General features: G+C 46.9%; 1 long non-coding RNA gene across 1 annotated transcript in view; it reads left to right on the top strand.

The window, feature by feature from the left end:
* Window positions 1-9,658, top strand: part of LOC138579507 (uncharacterized) — a 67,860-nt gene extending 58,202 nt beyond the window's left edge. The window contains exons 3-4 of the long non-coding RNA XR_011304026.1: window positions 7,032-7,103; window positions 9,580-9,658. This is a non-coding gene — a long non-coding RNA (uncharacterized lncRNA). The remainder of the gene's footprint in view (window positions 1-7,031; window positions 7,104-9,579) is intronic.
* Window positions 9,659-23,242: the final 13,584 nt, after the last annotated feature.

Raw genomic sequence — 23,242 nt, 5'->3', positions numbered from 1 at the left:
ATTGATAATAGACCGGACTGTGTTGGGCTCAAGGTTGCGAAGAGCAACATTGTATGAAGAAAGAAACCTAAAGTACAATGATCTTTTGTAAGCAAAATTGGTATTAGAGTTGGAGTGGTCCGGTGCCACTTGAGCGCTCATTCAAAGGACTCTGTCTAATGCCCTGCTCCTGAACAAGGAGGATGGATGGAACTGCGAAATCGAGGTGGTCCTGCAGCAGGTTATGTTGAATCCTGTGCATAATCAAAAGTCTTCGGGTTGTTGTAGAAACTACAAGTACCAAGAGGCCTTAGGGGAGGATGGCTAAAGGTGTCAAAGCGGTCATATGAGGGTCAATCCAAACCCTGTGGTACAGACGAAAGTCTTTGACATGTTGTGGAAGCTAAGTGAACAGTGTAAATGGGGCAACTCTGAACCTGATGGAGAGATACCTGCAAATTAGGGTAAACAGTAACCCATCCAAGAACATTGTGGTGATAGAATGTGTGAAGCCTGACTGGAGGCTGAGACCCCAGACTTGGGTAAGGGAAGAACCTAAGGGGTCTGGAATTACTTTCTTTGAATTGGGTTAAATGGCAATGTGAATTCGACAGAGGGATGTCAAAAAGAAAGCCAAGGGAAGTGAATCTTCTGCACTGTGTTTAAACTAAGTGAACTGTGATAATTGGCAAATGTGAACCTGGCTGAGGAATGCCTGCAAACAAGGGTGAATAGTAATACACCCCTGAACATTGTGACAAGTGTGAACCCGACTGAGGGATGTCCAAAGTGAGTGGTTGGTCTGAGCCCGACTGAGGGAGGCTAACGTTGAGAGAAGGATCGGAGCCCGGATGAGGGGAATCCAAGCATGAAGAGTAATCACCTGATGTGAAGATTAGAAGGAACCTTTGTTTTTTTGTTTTTAATGGCTTATCAGGCCCTCTGAAGCAAGAGACTTTGCATGAAAGATACTTTGGCACACAAGGTCCTGATATTGAGAAAAGGAACTGTAACCTTTTGTGGAAGAAGCACAGGAGTATGCTGTGTTCAAGAGTTCCACCTGGCCCCATGCTAAAAACATGGGGAAGGAGGACCACAGCCATAACATCCTGACTTAAAATGTTTGCAACACTTATTTATTTTCTTGCGAACATTATCCCATACGCTTTTGTAGCATAGCGGTAAGGACTGGCAATAGGTTTTCTTAGCATAGGCAATGTTTATTTGACTAGACTCCACTGGGATTGTATTATTATGATTTGATGGTCATAGCTTGCTGCCATCTTAGATTTAGGTTTAGATTAGGTGTCTCTCTCACCCATTTTACAGTTTAATAAACACCCTTGAACTATGATCATGCGTGTCTGTCTTACTTTCATACCATGCCTTCCTTACAGTGTTTAGTGTTGTTGGTGAGGAGTAGGAATTCGGTCTTGGACGGGTTCAACTTCAAGTATGCACTGAACATCCAAGACTTGATCAGCTTGAGGCAGGTTTTGAGCCTGTGGATGTCCTTGATGGAGTCGATCTTTAGGTATATCTGTGCCTCGTCAGTGTATTGGTGGATGTGGATGTTGTACGTGGTTAGGAGGCCTCCCTGGGCCTCCATGTATAGATTGAAGATCACTGCGGAGAAGATGGAACCATGCGGGACTGCACAGGTCACGGGTAGCATTGGTGATCTTGGGAGTCCATCTGAACAAACTGCTGGCGAATGACAAGGTAGGACTTGAACCAGCGTAGGACAAGGTTGCTGATCACCAAGCATTGATATAGGGTGTCCGTGAGTGCCTGGTGGTCTACTGTGTCGAAAGCGGCTCAGAGGTTGAGTACAACCAGGAGGCAGGGGTGGCCATCGTCAAGGATATTGAGGGTGTCGTCGACCACCTGTATGGTGGCTGTCTCCGTGCTGCATCTAGGTCTGAACCTGGATTGGTAGGTTTGCTGGAGATTGTTGGTGTTAATGTGTTGCTGTAGTTTTGCGGCTACCGCTTTCTTGATGCTCTTACCTAGCAAGGGAATATGGGTGGTGTGGTAATAGTTACCTAGGTTGTTGGGATCCAGAGTGGGTTTCTTTAGTAGAGGGAGGATTTGTCCTGTAATCAAGGTGAATTGGAAGGTGCCTTATGTTAGGGAGTTGTTGTTGATCTCCAGGTAGGGAAGGAGCGCTTCTGTGGAGGGGGGGGGGTGTTGCGGATGGACGCTGGGAGGATGCCTGTATATGATGTGGCTTTGAGGGCAGCCAGGGTTTCTACCAAGTCCTCTGTAGTGAGTGTCTTGGATGGTGTCCAGGGTGTGGAGATTTTGTGAGGCAGGATGTGAGGTTGGGCTGTGGATGCAGAGCTGGTGTATGTGCTGGAGAATCTTGCGGATTTTGTCAATGAAGAAGGTGCTGATGTCGCTTTTAAGACACCTGTGCTTTTGTTGTCGGCTTCTGCTATGGTGTTCTAATACTAGAAGGCCTTGGCTGTGTTGATTAGTTTTCAGCGGTTGCTCAGAATTCCTTGAGGAGTGCCAGGTCGGATGCGGTCCGGGAGCAGCGCCAGGTTTTCTCTTGTTTCCTGATGACTCTTTTGCTGAGGTTGAGTTCTTGCGTCTGCCAGTGTGCTAACTGTTTTGTTTTGCAGGTGAATTGTCTCAGAGGTGCGTGGCGGCTGATAGGTTGGCGCTGAGTGTTTCCAGTAGAGAGTCGCAAGTTCGGTTGAGGGTGTTCTGCCGTGCTGCAGGTATACATTAAACAAGAAACCAGTTGGGCACAAAAAGGTGCAGATGTGCCACTTGGTGGGTTGATGTAAATCCATCCAGAAACTTTTTTAAAATATTTGACAGAAAAGGGGTTGCCCCTGTTCCAAAAACACTTTTGTATATATCTCTCCCATGGTGCATTACAGTGCTGAGTGCAGTTCCTGTGATAATCCCACAGGGAAAAAAGAAAAGCACTTTAACTGATTTTTAGACGAAGTTACTTGGAGGTTTTACATGCTAGAGGATGTGGGGATGGTGTCAGGGGACCGCATTGTTAGTTTGACACTTGGGGGAGGGCTAGCAAGGCCCTTTTCAGTCCGTTCATTTACATTTTACCGCAGGAACCGCAAAGGATTCATGAGTAAAGAGCAAGATCACAGCAGGAATTGAAGTGCGGCACGAGGGAAAACTGATACTAGAGGAGGCTCTCTGGGAGCACTTTCACTGTCGGGGAGGTGGGAGAGACCAACAAGGAGCAGTGCCCATTTAGAGTGTGAGAGGGCTGAGGAAGACACTTGAATTTTAAGGAATTTTCATCAGGAACCATTGTCACTCTCAGAAAGGGAAGTTTGCACAATGGTTTTGCAGTTACGCTCTCTCTGGCAATTCCTTGGGGATGGGGGAGTAGGCTGGCGGGAATGAAAAGTGGTGGGCAAAATAAAAGCACACAACTAACTTAGAGAGACCAGAGGTAATTTTTAACGACCACTTGTGACCAGCCCTCTACCAAAACTTTTGTTTCACAATACACTATGTTCACCGGGTCGCTTGCTTCCCCAAATCCTTTCGTGGTTTTTCCTTTTTATACATATGATTAATAGTTAATAAATTCTCATGTACTACACAAATTTATATCAAAAATAGTTATTTCTTTAATAGCATTTCATCAATTACATTTTTTTTGCTTCATCACATCTACAATTATAAAAAATATTTTTTGCAAACTTTTTCAAGTTATTTTTAGACAAACAATTTTTCAATAAATCTCAATTTGGCTATGCACATTCAATATCCTGTAGTATTCAATTATTAAACACTTTAAAAAGATGATAATTTCATTAGGATCTGTAGTTTAATCACCTCTTTCATAGAGGAGTAAATCCCAGTCCATAAAACTTTTACTTTGTATTCATTCACCCATGCTCACTTTCATACTGCATTCATACCGTACCCGACATGTTTCATTCCTTTCCCACTTTCACGCTATTCACAAGGAAATTCTTCAGGGGTAAAAATTCTACCACATTCCATTGGCATGTACAGTTATGTTTGTCTTCTTGTTGGTAATTTCTCTGGGATCAACTGTCAATGAGGTCCCTTTAGTCTTTTCTTAAAGTCCAACCATCAGGCGGATAGCTTTACTTCACTCGTTTTTTATTTCTTTTTGCCCTCAACTTCTGTGTCCACTTTGCCAGAAAAGTCTGATGTCTCGAAGGGAATGTTCAACAGCTTCTACCTCTCAGGGACCAATTAAATCTGCCCCTAGTAATTGTGTACAACCGGTCACTGGTCTTGATAATGATTAGCTGTTCCCGCTTGCTTGCTGGACCGGATCTATTATTTCAACATTACTCGTGATGGAGGTCATCCACATGTATTTTTCGTTGTATTCTCTTTTTTCATCTTGCTCTTTCCAGAGCTCGAAATTTGGATCCTCTTTAGCACATCAACTGTTTGCCCCCCCGATGGCGTCTCTTTCTCTCTTCGTTTTTCAACTACTCTAATAAAAGGACACTGCATTTCACTCTAATCGATAGAAAGTGGCAACAAAATTGGGGGAAATGTTACATTATGTGAAATTGATTTGTAAGCACTTGTTAGTCCCAAAAGGCATCATAGCCGAAAGCCATGGCCAGTGGCACATGGTTATTTACTACTAAATGGGATAGTGGCTATGACCGAAAGCCATGGGCCACAGTCTTTTACTGTAAGTGGTGCAAATTCGGCAGTGGCCCCAGCCGAAGGACAAAGCCAATGGGGCCTCAGTTATTCACCTGAATTGGTACAAAGTTGGTGGGGCGGTAGCCATGGCTTGTGGAACATGGGTGTTTCTACTATATAGGCCACCAGACATAGCCGAAATGGGCCCTGGCATTTACTACCCCAACTGGTGTAGGATATAGCATGACAAAACCCTTGGAAATCCACGAACGATATTTAGTTAACAGTCAGGTTGAAAGCATTCCTTCCAAAAAAAAAATTACATTTGTTGTGAATTGGAAGTGACAACCTTAACTCGGTGTTCCATCCCCCGTTGCTCAGCCCATGAGCACACAGATATCATCACAGATGACATCAGAAATGACATGGGTGACACGAATAAAGGGATTCTGGTTTGAGGCTGTTGTCACTTCCAACCCCTGCTAAGTGTCGTGGGTTTTGGTGTGAGAAATGTTTTTGCCTTAACAATCTGTAAAGTCAAGTTTTTTCATAGAGGGGGGGGGGGAGAAAATGAAAACACCACTGTCATTATGGGGGCTTTAAATAGCATAGAAACTCCCTTCGACCTGAGCCACAAATGTCACGGGGCCACCCAGTAGACACCCCTATAAGGTCACCTGCAGATCAGTTTATGCAAAACAGGTCAAAAGCATGCCTTCTGCTCCCGCCATTGTCTTGGTCCTATAGGGCAAGAACATATGATAAGGACATGAGATGAAGACCATTTACGGGAGCAAAATGCATGCATTTCAGCTCATTTGAATTGCAATGTTTCACCTTAACTCTGTCTTAACTGAAGTATTTTCATTTCATCTCATTATGTATTTGCTTGGATGGCCCAGCACCAGCTATGTCTAAACAACGATAAGACGGAGCTCCTTATCTTGGGTACCTCACAACGCCTGAGCAAACTTGAGCCGTCGTATCAGTCATTTACCATAGACGGTAATACCATACGAGTCTCGAAAGACTCCAAAAGGCTAGGCTTTTACCTGGACTCCACCCTATCCTTATCTAGACAAATAAATGCGTTCAGGTCTGCCTCTGCTTACACGTGCAAACTTATTTCAGCCTATAGACCGTTTCTTACCACCCCCAACAGTGTCACACTAGCTAGAACACTTATTATGGCAAAAATTGATTATTGCAGTGCTCTTTACTTAGGCACCAGCCAAGAGAACCTGTCCAAACCCCAAACTACTCAGAATAATGCCATTCGAGCTGCCTTGAACATCCCTCGAAACCACCACATTTCAGAAGCCAGAACCAACCTAAAGTTAAGCAGAGAATCTCCTTAAAAACTCTTGCCCTCACGCACAAATGCCTGGCCAACAAAGCCCCGATCTATCTCTGCAGTCGGCTATCGCGCCACTCTACCGACCGACCACTAAGAACTGCCCAGACTCACTGTCTATCGATCCCCAGGTTTAAGCTTCAAAAAGAGGGGGGCACCAGTTTCCCTGTCCTAGCCTCTAAACTATGGAACACTCTCCCTGCTACTATCAGAGCTGAAGATTCTTTCAACACCTTTAAGACCAAAACCAAATCTTGGCTCTTTGACCAGCAATAAGACATGCTCGACGCCTCTGTCCTACATACTCTGGTCCGTTTCCTCTGATGCTATTTCCGGCCCGCTACCTCCGTTACTATTTCAGCACACCCTAGGATATATCATCTGCTAATTCCTAGTGGCACTGTAATCTATGTAATATATGTAATTAGAAAGACGGTTAATATGCTCTTACTCTAAATTTTGTAATGTAATTTCTTTGTATGGTTTGCTGCAACCTTGTACAAATTACGTCCTTATGCCCCCGGGCCTGTTGGATTGCGCGTTATAAATAAACAAATACAGATACAAATTTGTTTATATCGATAGAGACAGAGCGAGAAAGAGAGAGAGTTAGAAAGCATTGCTGTACTCTTGCAGGGTATCCGGTTCCTACAGGCCCCCTGTAGGCCTTTCCACCGTCTGCCTTTCTCTGTTTGTTGGTTGGGGTGGTGCATGAACGTTGGGGGGGGGGAGGGGCGGATTCTTCATTGCTGCGGTCAAGAGCGTATTGCCTGTGCACAGGCCTGGTGTTAAGGACCTATCTCCAGCAATTAGGTAGATGTATTAACGCAGTGTCCACTCTGAATCCTCACTCATGTCTAGGATTAATCCCAGAGCCAGTCCTGACCCATGCTTGCCCCCCCCCCCTTGTGTGGGGAAGAACCGCAAAGTCCACAGTGGTTCCTGTGCTCCTCACTATGATGTAGAGGAGCTGTCCCAGGAACTTAACGCGTCTCGTGCATGTTAAACACCAAACCAACCTTGGAATATGTTTAAGCCCTTGCTCCTTTTCCACCTTTTCTTTCTCAAACAGATGACGCAGCAAGCCACTATTCAGCAGTACTATCTTCATCCTGTGGGCCACTGTAGGATGTACATCAATTCGGTAAGTGCGCAAAATGCCACCTCTGCATGCTTGCTGCTTTTTGCCATACACTGCCACGTGTGCTCAGGGTGTCACTCTTTCTGTCCAGTGGTGTCGTATTATCATCCACATGCCCTGTGACCTGCAGCCTCCACACATTGTTCACGTTTTTGGTGCTTCTCTCTGGGATCCAGGTTTTGGACCGAGGGGTCATATTCTCTAAGGGGGTGCATGGTATTTGTACAGAGTCTAGCTGCAGATTCTCTCTACCCTTTGAACAAAGCTTTCTCTGGCTCCTAACCCCTTCCACCACCATTCTGTGGCAGGCGGGGTCTGCCACCACAAAGCATTTCTTTAGAAGCCACTACTTGTCTCACTTCAATCTCCTGACTATGCACAATAGGGAGGAATGATGACGGTAAGTGTGAGACCTGATACTGTACAGAATCAATGTAGCATTATTCACAATAGGGAGAAATGGCAATGGCCACTACAGCAACAATGTAGCATTATACACTATAGGGGGAAATGGCAATGGCCACTACAGCAACAATGTAGCATTATACACTATAGGGGGAAATGGCAATGGCCACTACAGCACCAATGTAGCATTATACACTATCGGGGGAAATGGAAATGGCCACTGTACAGCAACAATGTAGCATTATACACAATAGGGAGAATTGGCAATGGCCACTGTACAGCAACAATGTAGCATTATACACAATAGGGAGGAATGGAAATGGCCACTACAGCAACAATGTAGCATTATACACTATAGGGGGAAATGGAAATGGCCACTGTACAGCAACAATGTAGCATTATACACAATAGGGAGAATTGGCAATGGCCACTGTACAGCAACAATGTAGCATTATATGCAATAGGGAGGAATGGAAATGGCCACGTTACAGCAGAAATGTTGCATTATTCACAATAGGGAGAAATGACAATGTGTGTCACAGAATCAGTGTAGCATATTACACAATAGGAAGAACTGGCAATGGCCACTGTACAGCAACAATGTAGCATTATATGCAATAGGGAGGAATGGAAATGGCCACTACAGCCACAAAGTAGCATTATACACAATAGGGAGAAATGGAAATGGCCACCTTACAGCAGAAATGTAGCATTATACACTATAGGGGGAAATGGCAATGGCCACTGTGCAGCAACAATATAGCATTAAACACAATAGCGAGAATTGGCAATGGCCACTGTAAAGCAACAATGTAGCATTATATACAATAGGGAGGAATGGAAATGGCCACCTTACAGCAGAAATGTAGCATTATTCACAATAGTGAGAAATGACAATGTGTGACACAGAATCAGTGTAGCATATTACACAATAGGAAGAACTGGCAATGGCCACTGTACAGCAACAATGTAGCATTGTATGCAATAGGGAGGAATGGAAATGGCCACCTTACAGCAACAATGTAGCATTATACACAATAGAGAGAATTGGCAATGGCCACTGTACAGCAACAATGTAGCATAATACACAATAGGGAGAATTGGCAATGGCCACTGTAAGCAACACCGTAGCATTATACACAATAGGGAGACATGGAAATGGCCACTGTGATCAATATGATCAAGAAATACAAATGATGGACTATCGTAGTTACATGAAACTGAGCAGGCGTACACCATCCAGTAGGATCGGGAAACGCCTGTAGAGCCCATAGCGCTACGAATCAATATTAATTTGGTTATCAGACTAATGCAGTGTCATTCTGGTGATGGGGACACGGGTTGCCCCTGCTTGCTAATGCTCTGTGCCCCTGCATGCAGGACTAGGCTGGTTTGCATGCACCATGTGAAATCTGTGCTGGGTCATGTTCTTTGTTATTTCTAAAGCATGCAGTGGGCGCCATTCTTCTCTGCACTTAGGTCTGGGGTGCATTGCTGCACAGTTCTAGCATTCCAGCATACCCTGGTCCGGTTGCATGAGTGATACGGTGTGCATTGGAGTGTTACCCTAGGTGGGGAGCTAGTGCCTGCTATTATGCATGAGGGCCAGAGATGTGCTGTGCTCATGGGTCTGCATTCTTGTTGCTGCATCATGTGAGCCTTTCAGGGGCATTTCATGCATATGAAAGGGTGATTGAAGGCTACAAGAGCACTCCATACCTCTCTATGCCAGAAAGGCGGCGTGGGCATACTCTGCTACGATGCCATCCCTTGGATCAAGTAGGCCATGTGCGCAGTGGATCCGTATGCTGTGACCGCGGTCCCAGACCTCACCATACCTCCGTCTAATCTCTAACTTGCAAGTGGCATCTCTGGATTGGTTCAATCATTAGACGCCATGGTGGTACTATGGCCAAGGGTAGTAGTGTTGCTGGCCAGTGACAGACATACCAAGCTCTCTTCCTCCCCACATTTCAGAATCGCAGATCTCTGTGCCCCGGCCTTCTTCACTCTCACCAGCCAACTCCCCAGGAATCCCCTCCCTTGGTGACTTATCTTTCTCTTTTGTTTTCAGATCCCCAGTGAACCCATCACTTTCACGTTAACCCTGGTGAGGACAATGCTGGGGCAGAACCTCAGCCCCTGTTACTCTCTCGTGCATGATGTCTACAATGCTGGTAGGTCAGACTTGTGCGTTTCTTCGTGCTGAGCGTGGTATGTCCTATCCCTCACGGTTTGCGTTGTGCATGGGGTGGGAGTCTCAATGCCTTCACAGGTACCGGAAGTCAAGGCATGCAAGTGGGCCTCCTTGTGGTGGAAATTAAGGAGATAGTCTTGGGTTGGTCACTAACACCATAGTACACACTGATGCGCTTCCTTATGAAAGAAACAAGGCAACATCTTTGACTTCCAAATGGTGGCACCGGAAGAGGTGACCCGGGGTATTAGTAGTAGTGGGTTACCAACAAGTGGCACCCCGGGTAAAGGAGCTCAGACTGACCCGAGTGGAACAAGGAATACAAAATAAAACCGATTTGTAATAAAAAGACTAAAGAGCTTGCACAAGCCTGTCATTCTTGCCCATTAGTCATTGGGGATGTTAACCTCAAGACACACAATAGATCAGGCAGAATGCTTAAAGCTTAACCCGATACAGAAGGCTGTGTGAATGTACTCCTTTCATCTTTACTGAGGAAAAGTAACCAAATGGGACTGTGAAGGCGCCGGAGCCTCGAGAAGGTCCCCTCAGATCATGCAGAGAGAGGGGATGGGTCTTAGTTCCTGTAGGTTATCCACAGAACACCCCAGTGCTAGACCCTGATTCTTGTGTCTTAGGGGGGGCTTGTTCTTTTGAATGCCTGCACTGCTGTAACCCCTTTGCAGGGTTCAAATAATGTCTACAGGTCATGCACGTGTGTGTCCAACCACATCCATCTAGCCAACATTGTGTACACCTACAGAACCTCAACCAACTCTACCCACACCCCACTCAGCACCTACACTGCTCTGCCCTTTCACCTCTCTACACCAATCCAACGACTGTACTCACCTACTCTACCCACAAACTCACTGCACTCTACTCCATCTCACCCCACTCTAACCGAACCTATCCCACCCACTCTACATCCACTTGCACTACCTCACTCCATCACTCTTCGCCACCGCTCTACCCAGTACCCTGTCTTACTTCACTCCATAAACCTAACAACCCCCACTACTCTGCCCCACCCACTTTAACTTAGCAAAATTCTACACCACCTCACCCCACTGTACCCCTACCTCCATCTTCCCCGACACACACTACCTCACCCACTCTCCCCATCACTACCTCATCGCACTCTACCCCAGCACACTCTATCTATTCCAATCGACCCCACACTACGTTGCCCTTATCCCATTCTACCTGCATCCCACTCTACCCTCACTCCCAGCATACCCCACTCCCATCACTCTATAACATTCCACTACACTACCCCACCATTCAACCCCCACAACCCAACAGCATGTCAATCTTCTAACCAGGTTCCTCACACCACTAAACTAAACCACCCCACTATCACCTATTCCATTACAAGTACACTACCCCATGTCACCCAACTCTACCCTCCTGCACTCTACCCCAACGTACCCTCGCTCTACCACCACACCCCCATGACCCACTGACTGTAACCCACCCCCACTGTACCCTCTACGCTACCCCACTCCAACACGACATTCTCTATCCTTGCCACTGCCCCATGCTACCCTTCTGTACACCAAAATATACCCTCCCTACCCTCTACACTTGTACCACCCTACTTCCCCACACACTATCCAACGTACTGAACTCTACCCCCACCCAACCCTTTATACCGTCACCCACACCACTCCACCCATACCCCACTCTAATGTTACCTGTCTCAACTACTCCCCACTCGGCCTGACGCACTTCCGTTCCCAACTACACTATTCTACATCCACCCTACCACTTTATTCCAACAGTACTTCCCCACCTCACCCTACTTTCACCTTATCCCACTCTACCTACACCGCACCCCACTCTATCTCACCTTACCCCATCCACTTTACACCACATAACCCCTCTTTCTCCCACCCACAAAACCCCACTACTCTATCATACCCCACTACTCTACGCAACAGGCCTTCCCCACCCGCTGCTGTAGCCCACCTCACTATTCTAACCCCAACCTACTACTCTATCACACCAAACTACCTCACCTAAACACACACAACATCCCCCCATCCACTATACCCTCACCCCACCCACACCCCTCTATCCAATCACCCCCTACCCACTCTAAACCCACTACTGTATCCCACTATATGCAAGTTGTCTAACCTGGCACTCTACTCATCTGACTATTCTACTCACACGTCATCCCACTCTATCCTATTGTATCACACTCTTCCATATCTCACCCCTCTCTACACCCACACCCTCTACCTTAATACTCTTCCATAAGTCATATGCTACCCCACCTCACTACTCTACACCCAAGCCAACCAACTACCACCTCTACCAAACCCACTATGCCACCAACTCTTCCACACCTCTCCCCACCCTTTCCCACCCACTCTTCCCAGCCCTACTACACTACCCCACTCCTCTGACCACACAATCCCACAATCCACCTTTCCCAATCATACTCTCTCCTCTACCACAACCACTCTGCTCCCATCCTAACTCTCCACTCACCCACTATGCTACCTTACCCCACAAATCTTCCACACTCTACCCACTCTCAATACTCTAGCCCACCTAATATTTCTCTCACCACACACCATTCTATCTCCACCTCACCCCTTTCTGCCCCACCCACACTCCTTTATTCAATGTAACCTCGTCCACTCTACCCCACCTCAACATATTATGCCCCCACCCATTCTACACCCACTACTCAACCCGGCAACTCTAATCTACCACGCTCTACCCCATACCATTACTCCGCCCCTCCCAGTACAGCGCCACCTCACATAATCAACTGCCTACCTCACCCCATTCTTTCCCACACTATGCTACTCACTCTAATCCACTACTGCACCATATCCAACTACACTACACTACCGTACTTCCCTGTCAGTCTACATCACTTCTATACCCCACTAACCTACCCAAACCCACCACCTTGATCTTCCCCCAGCTTTTCTATCCTCACCCTACTTCTTTAACCAACCACACCACTGTACTCCTACAAAACACCCTCATCTACCCCATACTTTACACACTCTATCCCCACCTATCCCCACCCTCCCCACCTCATCACATCCTATCCCACCATTCCGCAAACACTCTGCCCCACCTCAGCTCACACTACCCTGCTCATTCTTCTGCCAATACTCTACCCTACCTCACTATTGGATCCACCACTCTTCTCTATCTCATTACCCTACCCCAGTTCTCTACCCTCTCTACCCCACCCACTCTAAACCCCCCTACCCTATGCAACCCTCCCCTCACACCCCTCTCTATTTTTCCACTCTTCCTCCACCATCCCCCCTCTACCATCACCCACTCTACTTAGCCACCACACACACAATTCGACTCTACCTCTACTCCACTCTAACCCCATCCATTCTACATCTTTCTAAGCCCACCTACCCTACCCACCCCACCCTACTCCCTCTATACCCAGCTTTACCCCAGCACCACCCACTCTACTCCACCCAAATCTACCCTCATTCCTACTCCACTCTACAACCACCTACAAAACCTCACCCCAATCTACCCCTATGACCCCACTTCATTCCACTCTACTATCACCCTTTCTACCCACTCGTTTGCGCCACTACCCTACCCCTGCCCAACTACTTGCCCCATATCTTTATCCCATCCTGCTACTCTGCCACAGCTTCCCACCCCACATCTCTACCTCGCCACTCTTCTCCTGCACTCTACTCCACCTCACTACCCAGCCCACTTATTGACACCACTTCTCTACCCCACCCCTCTACCCAGTAGCCTACCCCACATCATTACCTCCACTACCCCACATACCCTACCCCACTATCCTCCTACTGTACTACTTGCCCCAGCTCCTCTACCCAACTCAATTCTACACCACCCCCTCTGCTACCTCGTCCCATCCTACCCCATTCTGCTAACTTCACTCTATCCCATCCAGTCTAGCCCTACCCCTTCCTCCATCCATACCCCCACCCAATTCTACTACTACCCCCACACCACCCCCATGGTCTAGCTCACCCCACTCTACGCATGACCCAGCCTACATCCGCCTACTCTATGCCCACTAAACTATACCTCAGTCTATTCCACCCCAGTCTTCACCACTCACCCATCTACCCCACCAACTCCATCCTCACCTCACCCTACTGTATGCGTGCCAATAATCTACAACACCCCACTCAAACCCTCACACTGTACCCCCACCTCATCACACTTTACTGTGACCCAATCTTCTCCACCGCACCCCACTCCACCCCATTGTACCCCATCTGCCCACTATTCCACCCCCATTCTACTTCTGCACCAACCCTCCCTACCTCTCTCCCCACTATTCCCCTCCCCACCCAACTTCTCCATTCACTGTCCCCACCCAACCCTTCCTAATCTCCCTCTGCTCCCACTCACCTTTTCCCACTCAACCCCACTTCCTCAGCCCTCACTACCCCAAACCACCGTCTGCACCTCCACACTCTTCAACCCCACCAACGCAATCTAATGCCACCCACCCCAACGCATCCCACCCCACTAAAACCCCACGATCACACTTCCAATGTCACCCTTGCCCACTGTATGCCACCTTACCAGACGTACCAATGCCCTCCCTCTCTACATCATCCCTGCCTACCTGCACCCACACATTTTAGCTCACTACTGCCTACCCCACAACTCCTTTCCTAGTGACACCTTCTGGGCAGAATATGCTATTGACAGAAGTAAAGGGTGGGGTTTCATTTGACCTTTAGGGTGGAAGGTGTCCAGTATAATTGTTCAGTCATGACATGCAGCCAATGACACAGGATCAGGAATGATGCCTGATCAAATGGATGGTGTTCCCAATTGTGAGTGTCAAGTGTGTGGGGGGACAGTAGTGTGGTGTGGTATAGTATTGAGATGGTGGGGTGGGTACAGAGGGTGGGGAGATGGAGGAAAGCAATGGGGTAGGGTAGAGAAGTTGGGTGGTGTAGTGTAGTGGGTGGGGTAAAGAAGTGGTTTTGTGGTGTAAAGGATTGGGGAACAGTGGTGGAGTAGAGAAGTAGGGTTGGCTAGAGTAGTGGGGTACAATGGGTGGAGTAAAGTGGTGAGAGGTGGGGTATAATAATAGTGGAGTGTGGTAGAGTGAGTGGAGTGGGATAGACTGTCGTGAAGTGGGATTAGAAAGGGTCGGATACAGTAGTGAGATGAGATAAAGTGGGTCAGGATAGATTAGCGATGTGGGTTAGAATGGTGTGTAAAGTTGTAGGTTAGAATACTGAATAGTGTATATAAGTAGTGAGTGATGTAGAGTGGGTAGTGTAGAAACGGTAGGTTAGTAGGGGAAAGTGGTGGTATTTGATAGAGTACTGGGTTTGAATGCATTAGTGGGGTGGGGTAGACTGGGTGGGTTAGGCTGAGAGATTGCAGTGAGGTGGGGAAATAGTGGTGTGATTTGGGGTAGGGTGGGGATAGGGTAGTGGGGTAGAGTTTTTTCATAGAGTGGTATGTTGTGTAGTAGGGTGAAGTTGAGTATTGGTTATAGAGTGAGCGGGGGTAGAACAGGTGGGGTGGATTGAGTGGGTGAGAGTGAGATAGAGTGCAGTGCGGCGGAGGTGGGATAGAGCAGTTTGAGTTGGGGATACATAGGGTGGGGTGGATGAGAAGAGTGCAGTAGAGTAGTGGGTAGAGTTGTGATGAAGAGTAGTGTGGAGGCTTGCGTAGAGGTGGAGTGGGGTGAGGTGGGAGTAGAGGGCATGGGAATAGAGTGGGTGTAGTAGAGTAGTGCAGTATTGGGGTAGTGCAAAGTGGGTGGAAGATTGGCTAGGGATAAAAGGGGAGTTGGGTGCAGTAGAGTAGTCGATTAGGATAGTGGGGAATAGTAGCATGTTGCATTAGAGAACTGTGGTAGAGTAGTGGGTGAGTAATAGTTGTGGGGTAGACTAGTAATGTGGGGTGTGCTCAGTACAGGTAAAAAGGGGTGAGGTGGGGCTAAAATGGGTTGGTTAGGGTGAGAGTGAGGAGAAGTTTGGATAGAGTGGGTTGAAGTGAGCGGGGAAGAATAGTGGGGTAGGGTAGAATATTGGGATGTTGTTAAGTAGTAGAGTGGTGAACTCTTATGGTCCTTAAATTAGGTAACATGTCGTGCAATGGATGGAATGCAGAATAGCTCAGACACCAAATAATAAGATTGACTCAGGAAGTTGTCAAGAAGTCTTCATCAGACAGTTTTATTAGCAATTATCGAAAACAGGGAGTTACAACGGACATCAACGGATGTCTCACAGCATTCTCAAAGCATTTAATAAAAAACAACACTTTTATAGCAAAACTTTGTCATACGTGATGTCATACTACGTGGCAAACTAATAAAACCTACAAGAGATTGTGGTTGGTTCAAGGGGAATATCTCAGTATACTTTCTATATAGGGACAGATTGTGATTGGGTTTCTACTGTCAGGTGGACAATTTATGCACGCCCCTAGTGCAAGTCATCTTCAGCAGCTATAAGATACATGACATGTGATTGGCTTTCAAACTATAAGGCCATTCATTATACGGCCTTCTACAATTGGTTAGCTCGATTGTATCCTTCTGGAACATCCGATTCTCTAGCGGCATGTAACCTGTTACCCCAGGTGCGAGTGGTTGGACTTCTCCAGATCTCCCCACCCAATTAGTCCCATATCTCTCATTGCTCATGCCTTCTGCCATGAAATTGTCTTTGAACTCGGCCTTGCAATTGCTTCTCGCTCCTGAGAATATAAGCGAGTGTGAGCATTCGCTATCTTCAGTCTGGTGCACCATACTCTTGACTGGAGACTGTGAATCGGCCCATATTCTAGCATTTAATTGTCTTAAATGAAGAAACTTGGCATCCATGGTGTTCCTTCTCTGCAACCTAACAACAGATATGTCTGTTTCTCACATTCACTGTTCTTCACAGGTTGATAACCAATTCTTGGCTACTTTCAGCCTTTGACACCAAGCCAGACAGCCTTTTTGGTCGTGCTTCAAATTCTAGCGTATTCTTTGTTGCAACACATGCACAGCCACCAATCATTCTTTCTCCATGGAGTCGAGCTTACTAAAATTGTGACCTTGAATGTCCAGAACTCCATATACAATGGCGGCAGCGCCTACAGTCTATTCACTACGCATAGCCGCCTTATGATTACTTCGTCTACTTGTATTCCAGCATCTGTACAATTGTAAAACTACTTTGCCTTTGTCTTTGGCCTCATCCATCTCTTTTTTCAGATCCAGAAGGGCAATCTCAGCCCCATGTCTGGGCCGAAAGCCAGATTGGCGCAGGCCAATTAGGTTATTATCTTCTAGGTGTTTCTGGATTTGCAGAAATGCAACTCTATTCAGAATCTTTAGAAGGAAGGGGACAGTTGTTATAGGTCTGAGGTTGATTGGTATATTAGGGTCTAGAGAAGGTTTTTTTAGGAAGGGCATGACCCAAGCCTCCATGAGGTTGTTGGGGACCTGGCTGGTGTTGAAGGAAGTATTTATTTATGTGGCGATAAATGGGGAGAGTACTTTGGCTGCTTCCTTGATAATGGGTGCTGGGCAGATGTCTCCTTGGCATCGTGAGGGATTTAAGCCTCTAATGATGTCTCAACCTCTTTGGCTGTGACTGAGGAAAATGCAAATGGTGGGCATTTTGGGGCTTGCTGATTGAGTGAGTGCTTAGGAGGAGTGTTAGTCAAGAGACTGTTTTTTTTTTTGCTTCAATTTTCATTTGGAGGGAGGCAATTTTGTTGGATAGGGATTTTTGTATTCTAGCACACCAGGCTGCATCCTTTTTGCAGACCTCTGAGGGAGGGGCTGGGGACTCCAACTCTCTTAAAATGTTAAATAGCTCCTTAGACTTTGATTGAGCATTGAGAATTCTGTTATTGTAGGTTTCTTTTTTGGTAGCGAGTGGGAAACTTTGTACATGGCTGAGGCTGTGTTAAATAGAGCTTTATTGACAGGGGTAGGCGAATTACGCCAGTTGGGTTCTGCCAATCTTTTTTTGTTTCTCAAGATTTTGAGTTCTTGGGTGAACCAGTTGTTGAGGTGAGCAATTGGTTTAGCCTTTTTTAGTTTGAGTGGTGCAATCTTGTTCGAAACAGTCTCGAAGGTGTTGTTGTAGCGGTCAACTAGATTAGTGGTATCTAGATTCTTATGAGTGGAACTGTCCATGATGTTGTTGATCGGTGGGCGTAGGTTGGGTAAAGTTATGTTCTGGGCATTCCTAGATAGAGTTGGGGGGGTAAAGCTAGCGAGTAGTGGTGTGATTCCCTGGATATCGAAGGCTATATAGTGGTGGTCTGTCCAGGCAATGGGTATATTCTGGAGTATTTTAATGGAGCAGTTGAGATCAGATAGCCAATCAAGGGTCCGACCCTTAACATGTGTCGGCACTGTGATGCAATGTTTGAAGCCGAGTTGGGAGATAGTATTTTCGAGGGAGAGGGCATTGGGATCATTAACGTCCTAGAACCCAAGGTTCATAACTCCAAGTAGTATGATTTGGGAGCCTGGTTTTACATTGGCTGTTAGGAGGCCTGTAGTGTCTTCCTCAAAGGAGGAGATGGGGCCTGGGGCACGGTAGACGAGATGCAGTAGTATGGTTTTGGTGGCAGTTAGCAGGAATTTAACTGATAGGAGTTCAGCTGAAGGTACACTTGCTAGGGTGGTGTCTCTAAGGCCTAGGTTAGTTTTGGCAATGACGGCTAGTCCTCCTCCTCTTCCTGTGTTTCTGTCAGATCTAGTGATAGTGTAGCCTTCTGGCAAGGCTAAGGAAAGTGCAGGGTCTGCTGCCTGGTGGAGCCAAGTCTCTGTAACAGCCAGGAAGTCGAGGCTGTTTTTAGAGATGATGTCTGCAATATTCAGAGCATGGGCAACTAGTGAGCATGCATTGATTAATGCGCTTTTGAGAGCTGGTAATATTGAGGGGTAGGGCAAAGTGGTTTTGTAGCAGCAGTATGAAAAGGTGTCTTAAACTGGTTGGTGTGCAGTGATAGGATGGGTTTCACTATGAGGTCAGTTAGGGGCAGTGGCGGCCGCTATCCACTTAGGCCCCCACCAGGTGTTAGTACAGGCACATTCAGAAGAAGTTCAGAAGTTCTTGTTCTGAATCTGTTTATATTTTTCACCTTGTGGGGGCACTGTGGCGAGCCACTGGTGACAGTTACATCCTATTGTTGCAGCCGGCCCATGAATAGGATTCCTTTGCATGGGCCAGCTGCAACAGCGGGGCGCGTCCCGTTTTACATTGCATTTGCTTATAGTAAAGTGCGTGGAGCTCGTAGCTCCACGCACTTTACGTAACCCATTTAATTAGGATGCTGGCGGGGCGCTCGAGGGGTGGCCCCGCCAGTTTCACTATGTGCGCAAACAGCGCGAAGATCTGTAATCTGCAGGGAGGGAGGGACTAGTCTCCTTCCCTCCCTGCATAGATACAGTAATCTCATTGGCTGTTTACCAAAGGCTGGCAAACAGCCAATGAGATTACTGTATCTATTCAGGTAGCAGCCAATGACTTCAGTGTGGGGGTGGGGTGATGGCCCAGGGCCCCAGGCTGCATCCACCCACACTCTCTCTCTCTCTTCCATCGTCCTCGTGATTGGAACCTGTTGAGCTGCCTTGCTGCCCGCCACCAGAGAGAAAGAACAGTAGGCCGAAGAAGTTTGCCCTCTGTGTGTGATCTAGGTGAGTGCATCTCAATGAAGTGTGTGTTTGCCTATGTCCCATCTTCTCCAGTTGGAGATCGGGGCAGCCAGACTTCACCATGTCATGGGGCGGGAAGCATGCATTGCAGCAGTTTGCAGGCTCTGAGGTAACCCAGGGTCACGGTGTCGGGAGACTAAGAGTCCAAGACCATCACTGTGAACTGCGGTATTTGAAGAGCCCATCGATCCAACGAAGCTGTTGTGCACGGGAAGGCTAGAGAAATTTGAGAAGAGTGGAACTTGTTCCTCTCTCACGAGGAAGCAGCGCATGGCGGGGGTGAGCAGTGTGTCTAAGCACTATCTAGGAGGGGCCTGGGCATAGGAACTCGTATGAAAAGAAAGGCAACGGAGGGGAGGAGGTGGAGGTCAGAGATCGTACGACTGTCAGAGATGTGGGCAGCAGCTGCAAACCTTTGCCTGGCCCGTGTTAAGGCACGAAAAGGCAACGCTGCCTGCCGTGCCCATGGGCCTGGGCCTGTGTATCTGTCCCGTGGGATTCAGTGCGAGAGGTGTCAACGCTGGATGATTTCCAGTTATCTCTTCTTTTGTGGTGTGATTTTTGAATTTCGGGTGCACATCTGTGCCTATCCTATGTTTGCTCTTGTAGTCCGTTATGTTAAACTAGTAATTGCGTTTTCAATATGAATTGCCTTGTGTTCACAACTCTTGATGCTTAAAGAAATGGGAAAGCTATATCGTTCACATGGTGTTGATAAAGTTGCCATAGCTAACTGGAAATGCCAGAACAAATGATATGATAGGTTATTTATAACGTGCTTAGTTAATATCCAGAGGTTTCTGAGCGCGGACCTGTGTTGCTCTGTGTCGTCTTGCTTCCAAGGTGAGCACGCTGCCCCTCCCTAAGCTATCCTCCAGAGACTGAATGCAATGAGACCTGTATATGACTGTTTTCGTTAAGTTTGAATGTTGTAGACTGCACGTTGGGCTTTTAGTCCAGTGATTTGGTGAATTGTTGATGGCACTACTATTCTGTTAATCTTCAATTTGCTTTAAGTACTGTTTACCATTTTTTTTCGGAGAAGCTCGATCCTGGGCAGCAAACATGCCTTCTGTTCTATTGTTTTGTTTGTTTTTTTTAAATGGGTAGGATCCATCTTGTGACCATTCCTCTTATTAGTTACATGCCCAAATTCTCATGACTGACTCCAAAGGCTTCTCCCTCTTTTATGTAACATGAATTCCCATTTGTTCGTTGGGATTAATGAGGGCCAAAGTTCTTAAGCATGTGGTCTGCAACCAGATGTAAGCAAACTGTGGCCACCCGCTTCCAGTCCTGATTCTGCATCAGATTTTCCATAGAAATATCACTTAGCCCAATCTTACTAATGCTCACCACTTTCATCCGTTAATCCTCCTCAGCGTTCATGATGTTACTGTTCAGTCTTTGTGGAGTGATAGGTGAGGTGGGGCCAATTGCACGGCTGCTAAGGATGTTGAGCCTGCAACATTAGATGTTATTGGCTGCTGACGTTTGAGGTGGCTGTCAAGCCTTGGGGATGGCGCAAGAAGATCACACATGTCACGTGTCTAGTGCCCTCACACTCGTTCTCTCTCCCACACACACTCCCTCTCTCTGCAATCTTTCTCTGTCTCTGTTTCACTCTATGGGCCGTATTACAAGTTTGGAAATAACAAGAAAAAGTGGCGGCAAATGGAATTGCTGCCACATTTACCATCCCGCCAAATTTCCAAGCTCCTTAATTTTGGTGTTAATTTCTGCTGTGCTAATTCTTGCAAGGGCATTACCGCTGGGCACTTGACATGTACTTACATAAATGATTTCGCTTTACGTACAGGCCAGCTGGTTCCAGCTAGAGGTAAGTCATCTATGGAAAGGGCTCTGGCATTACATATAGAACGCATATGAATGCCAGTAACAGCATGACAAAATGATCTTTTTCCATCATTACTAATACTTACCAAATAATGGTGAATTTCTTTATGCATATATTATAGTACCAGCTATTCTCAATACAAGCTGCTGTAAAATACACTTCCACACGTAAGAATAATTTACCACCATTAGTATGTAAAACCTAATGCTTTTAATGTTATGTTTTGGTGGGTTTTGACAGTAAATAGCACATTTTGGAGGCCATTTTTCAAAGAATTTCAAGTGGCCCGGACCCCCTGGGACCTTACCGCCCCACCAGCTTTAAAACTCACCAGCCGCCACTGCCTGGGTTCACTGCGAACACGCAGTAACAGACTCAAGAGGGGTCACACTCTGGCAGCAGGATCACCTGCTGCTGGTGGCACACTGGGGGCACCCAGCACACAGAGCCGAGGCTCTGTGGTCAGACAGGCCCAGGCAGTATAAAGGGCCGTGATCACATGGCAGTAACACACACACACAAAGACACCAGGAGTTGCCACTAACTAGGTCTCCACTGCAGTGCTGCACGTGCCTGCAGTGGCCCCTCTATCAACTTACATGATGCGGTGATGACCCGCATCTCGTCAGAAACTAACACGCCCCCATTTAAAGGGGCACTACATTACACCTTCCGCACGTGTAGAAAAAACAAACTGATGCAGCTCCTGATAAGGACGTGAGGGTTCTCACTCTGGGCATGCCTGCCATGCGTTGCGCCACAGCCCTCTTCACCAGGATGCAGCGGTGCACTCAGCCTTCTTCACGCTGGTCGCAGAGGTGCACCACAGCCGTCTTCACCTGGCCACAGTGGTGATACAAGGCGGCCATCTCAGACACGCAGCTCCTCGCAGCTCCTGACACACACCAAAAACACAGTGCACCACATCATCATCCACGTAGGCCGCGGGTGGCAACCCGAGGAGCAGCCTTGGACATGGAGCTCTTCTTAGCCTCTGAAGCACACCTGAAGTTCCAATTAAGCATCTCGCCATACATCCATCAACCTAACCCAGATGGGGATCAAGTATCTGGTTCAAGCATTAGCAAATAGAAACACACCAGATTTCTGATGCTGACAAAGAATTTAGGCTCAGGGGGAGCGTTTCCACCACACTATCTCCTCCAGACTAATGTCCAACTGATACTTTTTCCTAAACATTCCAAAACCCCATGATTCTGACCAAGAACCTCACCAGGGGAGCTAAAATGGCTGCCCCAACTAATAACAAAGGTATATTAGAGCATATACAATACATATGTCATAACACATAAATAAGTACTAATTACATTATCACCTGAATAAAAATACCTATACATTGCAATCAGTGTAGGCTACTTACCTATACATGTTAAATACATTTCTTAGAGCCCTAATGAGCTGCTACACATATACCTTTTTAATTGTTCCAAGTAGAGGCCTCCCCACAACCCAGCCTATGACTAATATAGACAGCACATTCATCAGGGGTGTCAAACCCAGCAAATTTATTGAGCCAACTGTTGGCATTATTTTCCCCAGTGGTGGGATTTCAGGAAAGCAACACACATGTAATGGCCTTCAGGTCCCATCTCCTTTTCGTACCTTGGTCTGCATGCACGGGCAATGGTGGCCCGGGTGAATATAAGCAATGTTCCAGTTCATATCAGGGCCAAACAGAGCGTCTGAAGTACAGGTTGGATATTGTGACAGCTCTGTGGCCATGCTGATGGAAGGAAAACTTTGCAGTTTGTGTAGCACAGAGTGTCTGAAGTGCCAGCATGATATGCAAACCACTCCACAGTCCTGCTGAAGATAAGATAAATGTCACTGTCGTGTCGTATTGAGTGCTAGGATTTCTGGTTAGGTGTGTGGGTTGCTTTGCTGGTCGGTGCTGCGGGAGTACCGCATGGTCTTATTAATTTTTTCCCTTTGTCCACGGAAACACCACCATGGATAAAGTAAACATTGTTTCCTACACA

This window comes from Ambystoma mexicanum, chromosome 3p (genome assembly GCF_040938575.1).
Source record: "Ambystoma mexicanum isolate Mex_15411 chromosome 3p, UKY_AmexF1_1, whole genome shotgun sequence".
NCBI classification, from domain to species: domain Eukaryota; kingdom Metazoa; phylum Chordata; class Amphibia; order Caudata; family Ambystomatidae; genus Ambystoma; species Ambystoma mexicanum.
This window is presented reverse-complemented; position numbering and strand designations above follow the sequence as displayed.